Source organism: Panulirus ornatus, chromosome 14 (genome assembly GCF_036320965.1).
Source record: "Panulirus ornatus isolate Po-2019 chromosome 14, ASM3632096v1, whole genome shotgun sequence".
Taxonomy (NCBI): Eukaryota; Metazoa; Arthropoda; class Malacostraca; order Decapoda; family Palinuridae; genus Panulirus; species Panulirus ornatus.
In genome coordinates this window covers 8,569,801-8,582,555 of record NC_092237.1, presented here as the reverse complement: position 1 = coordinate 8,582,555, position 12,755 = coordinate 8,569,801, and the positions used below count along the sequence as shown (strand labels likewise).

At 43.7% G+C, this 12,755-nt stretch overlaps 1 long non-coding RNA gene across 2 annotated transcripts in view; it reads right to left on the bottom strand.

Annotated features, from left to right (window-relative positions):
* Positions 1 to 5,946: 5,946 nt before the first annotated feature.
* Positions 5,947 to 12,755, bottom strand: part of LOC139753065 (uncharacterized) — a 27,726-nt gene continuing 20,917 nt past the window's right edge. The window contains exon 3 of one of the 2 annotated variants that reach the window (XR_011713640.1): positions 5,947 to 6,733. This is a non-coding gene — a long non-coding RNA (uncharacterized lncRNA). The remainder of the gene's footprint in view (positions 6,734 to 12,755) is intronic. The other variant, XR_011713639.1, reaches the window with a different exon arrangement.

Sequence of the window (12,755 nt, the reverse complement as noted above, 5' to 3'; positions counted from 1 at the left end):
GTTTATTAAATGAATCAGACCGGCAGCCATTTCAAAATGAATAAATTCGTCGGATAATAAAACAACTGATAACTATAATCAAGCGAGCTTTGTTCGATGGAACAAATGGATATGCTTTTGCAGACGAAGGAAGTTTCGTCAAACCTGCTTCGTGGTTTAATAAGGTTGAGAAATGGACCCGGCTGTTTCACTGGTCGACTCGTGTAAATCACAGAATTATACTTCCATATACATCTATTTCTTCTTTCGATGAACTATGTGGGTCAGAATGATTGTAATATATATATATATATATATATATATATATATATATATATATATATATATATATATATATATATATATATATATATATATATATATATATATATATATATATATATATATATATATATATATAATTATTATATGGCTCAAAGTGGAAGTTCGTCGAACCACCATTCCAAACGCGTCTAGGAATAGCACGGCCAAAACTTGGGAGATAATGGTCTACCCTCGCTTTGTACGCGTAATATTAGTATCGAAGTCCTCAACCTATCTCCAGTTATACCCGCCGATCCATCGGATTTGTTCCCCGGAAAGGACTGTCGCTTTAAAAGGCCTGTGCAGGCTTAGTGTGGGGGAATCTTAATCCACACAATAAAGAAAACGGAAGAGATTGGGAGGGGAGGGGTGTTAAGGGTGTAAAACTCCCTCAGCGTAGACAAATTATTATACACTGTTCAATGGCCAAATTAGAAGTGCGAGTGTATGTAGTCTTGGACCCATTTTCCTACACCAGAAGAAGGAGTTAAAAACTTGCTGGCTGGTAGTTACAACTTGAATATGACGGCTTTAATTAACCCATCCCCTGGTAGGTCTAAAGCCACGGATCACCTAACAAACGAGGTTGTCTGGGGCTTTTCCAAGAGTTCATGACCTTCATCTGGTGATTATACCTTTACGTTGATAGCCTTATCGATTCTGGCAGTCGATGAGCCTAAAGCCGAAATAACCAACCAACCAACCTACCAGGATGTCGAGAAACTAGATCTGCGTGTCAGTATTACGTGGAAAAAAAAAATAATAATCTTCAAAACCACATCAGAGATAATCCAATCCTCCTCTCTCGCCATCCTATTCTACTCATCTCATGCTAATCCCGTCGACTCTGAACGTTCGATGAGTCGGATAATGTATCACAGCACAATACTGTGTCATACCAAGGCAGCCTTTCCATTGAGGTACGACATACATTATAAATACAGCGTAATTACATTACTCACACATCATGGAGAATAATAGGTAAAGACAGTAAGATCCGGGCAGGCCAAAATGTAGCCTAGCCTCATCCAGCGGCAAGGCTGAAATGAAAAGAAAAAATAATCTTGGATATATGCCAGTCTCAGCATCTGCCATGCCATGACACATCGTTACATCAAAGGTATGCCAACACAAAAATGTTCATCGGTATGCTTATCTGGCTATAATTTATTCGACAACTGTTTCATGGTTATATCAGCGTGATTACGTAATCATTAGGCGATCGACAACTGACAATCCAAGACCAGCTACGAGAAACTGAATGAGCTTAATTTGTTGCAATGTTATATGCCTTGTTACCCGCGATATAAGAAAAATTCATATCAACCGCAAGAAATTCGTCTTCTTGTACTACAGGGCGCCAGTTAAGTGAGCGTTCACTGGCCTTTCGGAGGCGAAAACGGGAGAAAGTGATAAATCACGGCAATCAGCCTTAAATGTAAATCCAGGCTACGAACATTTCATTCATCATGAAAGTAGTTAAGGCAGCTTATTCATACCACGTTCAACCTCAGGTAACATACGTACACGGTTAACAATAACGTTGGCCGATTTATAACTCGAGGAAAATGAGGATATCCGGAAATACAGAAAACGGTGAGGGAAAAAATAAAAATAATGGCTCCCGCCTCCCAGGATCAGCCGACCCTCGTATTTTTAACGGTGTTTATGTGTGGAGTTGCCGTACTCGCTACCAGAGGGACACCAAGGTATTTGGCGCACTTTTATATCGAATTGGAGAACTTTCGCTTGTACCATCACTCGAGAAGTGGCAGAACATATTGGGTAAACCAGAGGTCTTGTAGACCAGCAATATAGTTAAAAGCATGACACGGCTGGTGATCATCCAAAACAACTCATTCAAAAGTACGTTGCGACCCGCAAGTGTCAAGGTTTATCACCAGCGAGTAAATCTAATCGTAAATTACTTGAAAGAGTCCCACTGGTGAGCAAGAACCGAGCAACAGTAGCAACGAGTCCCATTCCTGAGCCAGGGAGTCTTATTGGTGATGCAAAGCGCTTCTCCATAATAGTGAGGACTGCCACTCCTGAGATACAGCCCCCCAACCACGGTAGGAAGGAGCGAGTTTCACCCCGCCGCCCAGAAGCAGTGGCCAAAAAAAATCTTACTTCAGTCAAGTCTTCGCATTTGAGTGTCTCTCTCTCACTGGTCAGCTAGACACTAAAACAATGGTCTGGAAACCTATACATGACACAGAGCCTGTCCGTGGAAGTATGGATCCCAACATAACCCAAAGACTTTCTCAGTTCATAAGGCCCCGCCATAACTCACAAGCCTAGTCTTCGTTCGTCCGGAGGTGTGGCAACGTAACTCAAAATATGGCCACAGTGATTCAAATTTGGCTGTCGCCTTCTCACTCCAATTTATCTAAATCTTTAATGAATCTATCTATCCGTATATGTATGTCGCTCTGAACCTGCGCAGGGCGTCGAGTGAACGAACACCTTTCTGTCAAATGGCGAAGTCATTTGTACAGTCATTTCTGCCGAACTAAATTAGTAAGGCGATTGTCATCCTAACCTAACCTAGAATACCTAAGCTAACAACATCCCTCACTATGTAAAGTTGGCAACGATAAGGCTCCAAAGGAAATATTCGCTCCAGGCTTGTTTATCCCGTAGTTCCAAGCCTTCTCATCCTTGCCGTCGGACCTGCCAAGGGGTATACGCTAGGTTAGCCAAACAAGTTATGATAATAAAATTGAGCCTTAAAAATAAGACGAACAGTTACAGAACACAATATTAGCCTTATGAGTAAAGTGTTAGAGATGATTTTCCAACTGAGCACTAACTTCGACAACATCCTTTGTGATACATGAATGTGAAACACGAGCCTCCGTGGTGTATTTCTCTTACGAAAGCTGAGACGGCACGGGCAACTTAGGCCCTAATCAAGGACATCTCATTAACTCTCTCTCTCTCTCTCTCTCTCTCTCTCTCTCTCTCTCTATATATATATATATATATATATATATATATATATATATATATATATGTGTGTGTGTGTGTGTGTGTATAACGACTGCGCTTGCGTGTGGTTGCACCGCGAGTAGAAAAGTCACTTTTGGCGAGGCTGTATCATTGGCAGTAAAGTTTAGCGAAAAAAAAAAATCACCCCCAAAGGAGCCCGCAAACTCCTGCTACTGGAAGTAACGCAACCATGGATCGTAGAGGCGTTTGGAAAGACGTTTTGGGGAACCCCCAACACTTTTCCTTAGCAGGAGGTCCTTGGGTAATAATAAATAAATAGCGAATCGCCACCACACGGACGCGGGTGGCGGCGCTACTCTGGGCAACGCGACTCTGCCTCCGCCGCCGCCACCGCTGGTTTTCTGGAAGACGCGCGCGCACTCCGCCTTTCCATAACTTTCGTTACCTCGGGCACAGACCCAACTCCCGGAGAGATTTCTCTCATCTTATCAAGACCAACACTGACGGTATCTTATCGTGTGAGACTCGGTAGAAAGTGACTAGGTTTCTTACCGAGCACTTCCCCCTCTGTCCGGCCGAAATGGCTATACAGCACACAGCACCTCTCTCCCCTGGGAACATCTCTCTCTTCACCAAAATGACGCTCGTCCCTCTTCTCCCCAACTTTCTCCTGTGATTATCATCCACCCAATTTATAGACAACAACGAGAGAGAGCCCCCGCCGGCAGTAAACATACAAGCACTATAATATTGGTAATTCTGCCACTAATCGCAAAATATGGCAGTTGTACTCTTCAGTCCCGTGTGTGTGTGTGTGTGTGTGTGTTGGTGTGGGTGGGTGTGTGGGTGTGTGTTGAGAAAACAAAGAATGGTTGTCGGAGCGTCGGCTTCGAGCGTGGCTAAAGAATTATCTGAATTTCTTTATTATAATTCTATATTACACAAAGGAGTCTTGCTTCTGTCCTACTAAACTTAACGAGAAAAAAAATTCTGAAACCCATACACCTTCCTTAAACAATACGACCGAGACGTAATGAGAAGTGAAAACATCATCAAACATCTGTGAATGAAGCAGTGTTCGTCTAAGGATACGAGCCGCATCTGTGAAAGTAAACACAATACAGTTTTCGCCATTACATCAAATGACGCAGCGTCTCACCCGTGAAATTAACACATGATTTACGTCAAGCGTCTTAAATGAAGATACCCGTGTGTGAATGGATTTAATTAATGAATAATCATAATTCATTTTTCTTCTCATTTTCCTCTTGATTTCCATTCTACCAAAATCTTCAACGGAACTAACCAATGGACCAATGATTTTCGCATCTTACATCCCACCGTAATGTTGAATGATTCTTTGTATATCACAGTACGTTACAGAACTCGCGTAATGGGTGCCCAAACACGTTCTTCAGGATTACCAGACTTATAACGTACTGAAGCATACATGGGTTATCTTTTATCCTCCTTTTGTATCTTACACAAAGGCATCTGTGCACGATTATTTTGAGACATATCTGATATACGTTAGCTGCCCCCGCCCTCGGAGATCGGGGAGATACGATCTGTTTGGCGAGAACGTATCGGGCGGCAGATCCTTGAGGTGTATAGTGTCGCCTGTGTCCAGGCGGGCCAAGTCGCATTGGTTCCAATAGCAAGGAGGTGGTAGTACCCCCATTTTGGCAACCCGTATCCCTGAAGGCTTTGAGACCTGGACTGTTCAGCATGAAGGTGAGGGAGAGGTGCCACGTTTTAGAAACAGGCGCACAGTTGGCTCGCCTTCGTTTACGGTGGACCCGAGGCAGGGGTCGCACTCAGGTGCCCGACACTCGCCTCAAGGATACTGCCTCAAAGAAGCGAAGACTTGGATTAGAATAAATAACAGAATGAGGGAGACTTGGGAAGACACTGTGTGAGGACAAGAGGCAGAGAATAAAGGCAAGTTGTAGAACTTAAGGAGGAGAGATATGTTAATTCTAACCCGGACAAAACACGACCAGCCAGCAATCCTGACGCGGAGGTGGCGTAAGATGATTCCGGGGCATCACTTCAACACTCCTACGTCAGGAGGGCAGTACTTCCCCAGGCGGGTGCTATCTACAACCATTCTATTCACCTATTCACCGTGGGAGTGGTGGCTAGGAACCCATTACTCACCTTGCATCCCAATTTTTTTTTCCCCCAAAAATTTTTTCCTCCCCTTTTAACCCCCCCGGGCCCCCCCCCCCCTCCAACCCCCCTTTTCCCCCACCCTTAAAATTTTTTTAAACCCCCCAAACCCCCCAACCCCCCCCTTTTTTCCCAAAACCCCCCCAACCCGGGGGGTTTTTTTTGGGGAACCCCCCAACCCCTTTAAAACCCCAAATTTTCCCGGGCCAACCAATTTTTTTTTCCCCCCCTTTTTTTTAATTTTTTTTCCCCCCCCCCTTTCCCCCCCCCCCAAAACCCCTTTTTTTTCCCCCCCTTTTTTAAATTTTTTCCCCCAAAAAAACCCTTTTTTTCCCCCCCCCAAAAACCCCTTTTTCCCCCCCCCCCAATTTTCCCCCCCCCCCCTTTTTTCCTATCGTTGCCCCTATCTAACTACTAAATTTTGCCCTTTTTTTTTTTTTTTTTGCAAAACCTCCTCCTTCTCTACACTTACCTGCGGTAATACCTACTTACCTATGGCAGGACCTGTTTACTATCGGCAGTGTCTAGTTCCCTTTGGTAGTATCTACTTACCCCAATGCAGTAGCTACTTACCTCTGGCAGTACGTAACCACCTCTGTTTATCACACCTACTTACCCCTGGAAGTGTCTAATTACACAAACATATTACCCCTGGTATCATTATCTCTGGTGGTACCTACTTACCTCTGGCATTACCAAACTACAACTTGTAATATCTACTCAATCCTCTTAGCACAAGTACTTACTTCTAACTGTACTTACCCCTGGATAAGTACATACTTAACTCTACTAGTACCTGTAATTCTCCTGTAATACCTATTCATCACTGGGTACCGCCTTCGTACCCCTAGGTAGAGTCCCTACTTACCTTCAAACACTACCTACTTACTTTCTGTTACCACTCCTACCTACCACACTACCTACTTACTTTGTTAGCACTCCTGCCTACCACACTACCTACTTACTTTCTGTTAGCACTCCTACCTACCACACTACCTACTTACTTTCTGTTAGCACTCCTACCTACCACACTTCCTACTTACTTTCTGTTAGCACTCCTACCTACCACACTACCTACTTACTTTCTGTTAGCACTCCTACCTACCACACTACCTACTTACTTTGTTAGCACTCCTACCTACCTCTGGTAGTACGGGTAGAGGAGCTCGTAGACTTTGCGTAGCTTGGGGTCACCGATGGTCGTAGGACGGTTGCCGTAGTCATGATACACGTAGGGATGGGAGCTGTAGCCAGCGTCTGGGTGGGCGTGGGACAGTCCCGCCCACAGGACCAAGGCCGCCCACACCTAAAAGCAATGGAGGTCGTTAGTGTTATGATGCATATGTGTGCTAACTTCACAAACACACACACACACACACACATATCGTAGTGGACAGAGCAAACACTCCCATAACATCAGTACACAGCTTCGTGACGGTATGTACCCCACAGTATTGGCCACATCACGGCGGCGTGGACGCTTGTGCGACACAGCCGGAGGCAGAAGTGTGTCAGGGTGACGTTCCCCAGGGCGCCTTGCTGCGTTGGGGGGGGGGGGGGGCGACAGGCAGACAGACAGCAGGAGGCGTCGTCGTCGAGAAAGTCCAACAGATGGACGGAGGAGACGAAGTAAATCCCTCTGTTTTGTCACGGCAACACCATCCCCCCCCACACCACAACCCCCTCCATCTCAGGGTTCAAACTGACCCCAGTGGATTGGCGTGTCTCTTGATGTATGAATGTATGAATGTATGTATGATGTATGAATGATAACTGAGAAGGTATAAAGTGCTCTGAATGTGGTGAAGGGGGGGAGAGGCGGGCACGGGATAGAATGAACCGGGAAAATGTGGTATACGAGGGTCGACGTTCAGTCACTGGACTGACCCAGGGAATGTGGAGCGTCCGGGGTATAGCCTGGTTGTGGACAGGGTGTTGAGGTTTAGAGGCATTACACATGACAGCTAGAGAATGGATGTGAGCGGATTCGGCCTTTTTTGATCAGTTCCTGGTGCTAACTTGCTAACGTGGGAAACGGTGATCAAATATGGAACATATATATATATATATATATATATATATATATATATATATATATATATATATATATATATATATATATATATATATTCTTTCTTATGGAAGATAACAGCACAGATGTGCAAGAATAAATAAATAAATGGTGTTGATGACCTTACAGGACCTAACCTCATACCCCCAAAGGGCATCTGTTGTGTCATCATGGTTTAGTAAGAGGGAGCCGATTGCACTGTCACCTCCCAGCACCGGAGGGCTCCTTCTGTCGTAACCTAAAGCCAGTGGTAAGGTTTAATAACAACACAGGTAAAATGCATCACACGGAAATCATGCATGGCTTGAACTCTGAGCACCTTCACTGTCAAATTCTGCTCAGCGTCATGTTTCAAATCGAAAGTACTTCAAGCCTAACCGTCATTTGCGTATTCACAGAAATGTTATTCCATCAAAAGTGACGGGTAAGTACAAGATTCTCCCACAAACCTTTTTATATTCAAGATCACTAAACACGACAGTTGTAAGTCAAGGAAAAAAAAATTCTTTTTGAATAATACGACTAATCAGGGATTTTATCTTTTTTTTACATTTAAGCTTCCAGTCAATTCTTGAATAAGTTTTATTTCCGCGTTTAGACTTCATTTATACTGGTGTGCTTAACACTCTTAAGTCATAAAGCGTCACTTTTGAATAGTCAGGACCTGAAATATTATTTGTATTCGATGAAAGGTCAGTGGCATCGAATAGTGACACATCAGCCTAAAGAAAAAAAAAAAAGGATCCTTTTCTCTTTTTTATCAAGGGTATTCAGCGGATTAATCGACCATCTTTACTGTCATGAAGGAAAGCAGAGCTACATAATACAGTATCGGGAGTCTTGATTGATTGATTGATTGCTCCCTAACAATGGCTAATCGCTCCCTGACGGGTCCTATCTCAAACGGCAACACAACACCGATATCGGATCAGGGTGTGCTTGAGGAAAATATAGCGAACCGGAGGTAAAATAAAAGAATAAGAGACTGTACGGAGGCCACGCTATAGGTAAATGATGACTGTACGGATGAGGAAGAGACGATCTGAATGAGGAATACGCAAGTAGCGAGGATGAGACCCATGGTATGGGCTGTGAAGCAGGTAATGATATAGAGTGTGGATGACAGGAAAACAAATGAGAAAGCTCCAACAATAATTGCGGGAGGGAAAAGGGATTGAGAAAAATGAAAAGGGGGAGAGAGGGAAAAAAAAAAAATGCGGCAATGAAGTCATAATGATATAAGCAGCAAAGAGGAACAGAGATACTGAGTGAGGAAGATATACTTGAAGGTGGTGAGAAAGTTAGCAAGGGTTAGGTGACGCGGCAACACCGCCAGCAGTATTGCCACCTCACTGCCACTTACCCACCCTTTCCAGGAAGGCCAGGAGTCAAGTCAGCCTGTTGCTGAGCGTCTGACCTTCAGCACGCCCGCCAGCCCAACGCTCTCCCTTTCTGCCGCCCTGCCTCTCACACTTCCATACTTTTCCGTTATGTCGCGATGCCTTTCACAATCAAACATTTCCTTTCCGCCGCCTCGCCTCTCTCGCACACTCCCATGCTCTTCCGTTATGTCGAGTTCCCTCTCACTGAAACTTTTCCCATTCCGAAGCAATGCATCTCACACTTCCATTTCGTATTTTTCCGTTCTGTCGTTGTGTCTATGACACTTTCATCTTTTTTTTTAAACAGACTTCTCGTGCAACTGAGTCATAAGGGTGGTGAGGATAGGCCATAAGAATAGTGTACACACTCTGAACTTGCTAGGCTTCACCCACTCCTATTACTATAGGCTTCACTCTCTCCCATAACTAGGCTTCACTCATCCCTACATCCTTAACTTTTAACTATACCAGGCTCCTCCCAACCCCCATTACTACAGCCTCAAATTATGTCTCATATCCTTATCATGTGATGTAATTCAAAGGGCTTTGCCCATCTGTGAAAAATACGAGAAAGGTTTGATTCATAAATCGTCCATCATCATCTTGCATGTATGTTTTCACATTAAATTTCCAAACAATGAGGGGCTGGACGAAGTGTCAATTCTCTCTCTCTCTCTCTCTCTCTCTCTCTCTCTCTCTCTATATATATATATATATATATATATATATATATATATATATATATATATATATATATTATATATATATATATATATATATATATATATATATATATATATATATATATATATACACAGATGTCACAAAAGTATACGTGATTCTGGAATATGATGGTAACCACAAGGAAAATGAAACACGAAAACATGCGTTTTTGTGAAGATGTGAATTACACGAAAGTGCTCGGGTCTTCGAGTTTAATTCTCCTTGTAGCTTCTAGTACATCATCATAATTTTCTTATCCTCTCGAGCAAGACGGTAATAACAATAACAATGCTGAAGAATATGGTGTACTCCATCATCTAATTTCTCACGCGTTCCATATGATTTACATGTTACGTAGCTACATTATCGTCATCACAATATAACGACACGATCGTCTTACTCTAACGCTAGCGGAATATACCGCAACTCGAGACAGTTTAAAAGAATTTCAGTACGGCGTTGTTTAAGAACTTCTCGCTGAATTTCCCCAAGTGGTGTGAGTTAGCTGCAACCACGGGGAGTAATTCATCTCCGTTTCGGTTTTCGTGCTTCAAGGACGTTTTCCAAAGAGAAATACCACAGCGCACTAAAAACAGTAAAACGATCTTAAATGAAGTCATCTATAAGCTCTGATGTCACAGGCGCACAAGAACGGGTAAAAAAAGAAAAAAGATCGATCTATTATTTGGCCAAGCGCTGTCGGAACACAACAGCTCCTGCCACCAATCATTCACGCGCGAATGCTGCTTTCCCGCGGCGCGTCTGTCGCCAGCCCAAGCAGTTGGGCCAAAGCAGGCACGCTCACTCGTGTTGTGTTCGGGTGAGAGGCACGGCGGCTCTGCAGGCGAGTCAGTTTACACTGACGGATTTAATGACAAACCACGCGACAGCATATGGGCTGGTGTACGTACAATACGTTTTGCGAAACCATCCGCCGCGATGACAAGTGACAATCTCACACCTTAGTAATATCCAAACGTCGAATATTATAAGTACAAGAACTGTTCGACAGACATGGCCACGGCTTTTAATCAGGGTTGAACACATAATGGACGGTAAACGGAGAGCGATATGTATACACCTCAAATGGCCATAAAAAAAAAACCCGCATGTTCTGCACATGCCAGAGTGAATATTAAGAAAAAAAAATACACAAAGTTCATTAACTACACAACCATGGAGACGACAAACCACAAGCCCATCAGTTGAATACTGTTGCCGACTTAAGGCATTATATAACGGCCTTGTTTATTATTTCCTCATTTTGTGAGAGGCGTGTGCAACATTAGCAATCTATACATATCCTGTAATGTATATATATATATATACGTGTTGTTAAGAAGAGAGACTAACATATTTTACTTACTATGAGGCAACGATACACAAAGAGAAAGCACTGGTGATTAGCGGCAAGTGCCTGCCTGCGGGAGAGTTTGATGATGAGGCGGTTTTGTGACCAGCAAGAGATCGAACGTGAGATGGAGTGGACGAAGGGTTGCGGACCGCTGGTGAGAGGTGAGGGGGTTACGACGCCTCCTGGCTGGATGATATTATGAAGTGGAAGGGAAAGAGAGAAGGACATGTGAGGCAACGAAGGTACATTTCCCGCGACGAGGGGGAGAGAAAAGAGGCCTCCCCATGCGTTTTTGTGTGGTGGAGTCCATGTTAATCAGGCATGATGCCACAAATGTACACGTAACTGAAAGGCTGAAGATCACGGTCCGTGGCTCCGTGTGTCGTGTTGGCGCGTCTTTCTCTCATGGTCTTTGGTAATTAGACGGAACGGGGCTGGAAATTTACGGTGGAGAAACAGTCTTTACCGTCCAGTTGCGTGGTAGACGTTTGACTGAAATGTCCGGTTGATTTGCTGTATACGTGTGTCGGTGCATGTCTATGTCGTGATGCTGTCGCAAGTTGGTTATGGACAAGAAAAAAAAGTTAGACAAAAACGAAGGACTGCTCATTGCGTATAACAATGGAACCTCCCTATGGGCCTAGCTTAATTGCTGCATAAAAATGCTCCTGTCGATATCTTGAATATGTCAGTAGTCTGGAACAGTTGTCCTTTATTTTCCACTATTTTTTGATGCTACTTCCCTTAAGCACGCACTAACTGGTTAAGCTTAAGTCGTTGAGAAAAAGTTCTTCGGTATTTCCGTACATTCAAAAAGAAAAAAAAATACATGCGCAATTACTCATTCTAATGGACACTTGAGGTTTATATTTTGAAAAACTGGGTCTACAGATCCATAAGTCCTACAACTCCATAAGGTCACTGGAAGGTCTGCCTGTAATTACAGTGCAGTGTGTCCTAAAACTGAAGCATGTTACGTACAACTCACAATAGGTATACACAACCATCATCTCTTGGACCTCATTCGACAGCTCGAGAAGGAGCTACGGTGCTCCTGTTTTCGCCACCGTCACCTCATGCCGCCTGAGATCCATCGTCCCCAAGTTGTAGTTCGACTCCACCATCACATCACGCACTATACTGTACATTGAAACACTCACGTAATACATCTCAGCATGGGAGCTGTACAATGCAAAACTTCGACTGTAAGATCATTTTGTATTGTCGCGTCAAGGTTACCAGAAGGGCTCCTTCCCTACCCCCTTTTACACACACACACACACACACACACACACACACACACACACATACACACACACACATAAAGTCTCTCACAAAACATTAGTCTGTCTGTCATCCCATCACGCTCCACACAAATCAGTAACAAAGTTGATGAAATGGAAATGGAATGCTGAAATATATACAATGATCAGTCGAGTATCAAATACCTGCAGTCTACCATCTGAAAACATATTGATCAGCTGGATCTCAAATCAGTCAGCCACCATTAAGACCAAAAAACTCAGAGAGATATTCTCGCATCATCCTTCGTGTGTGTACCCATCTGAACCATCCAACAAGCATGACTCGAGGAAACACCCGGAACTTATGTACCTTACAAGCAGGCCCAGATATGGGTGAAGCATGAGGAAAAGACAAACCCGCACCAAAGAGGAGAACTGAAAAGCCACCGAAGTGATGGCTAACGAAGCGTTCGTCACTAAACCATCCACATAGCCACGGTGCTGTAGTGCAACTCATTGGTCTGCGGCTGTCCACGACCTGAGAGAGAGACAGA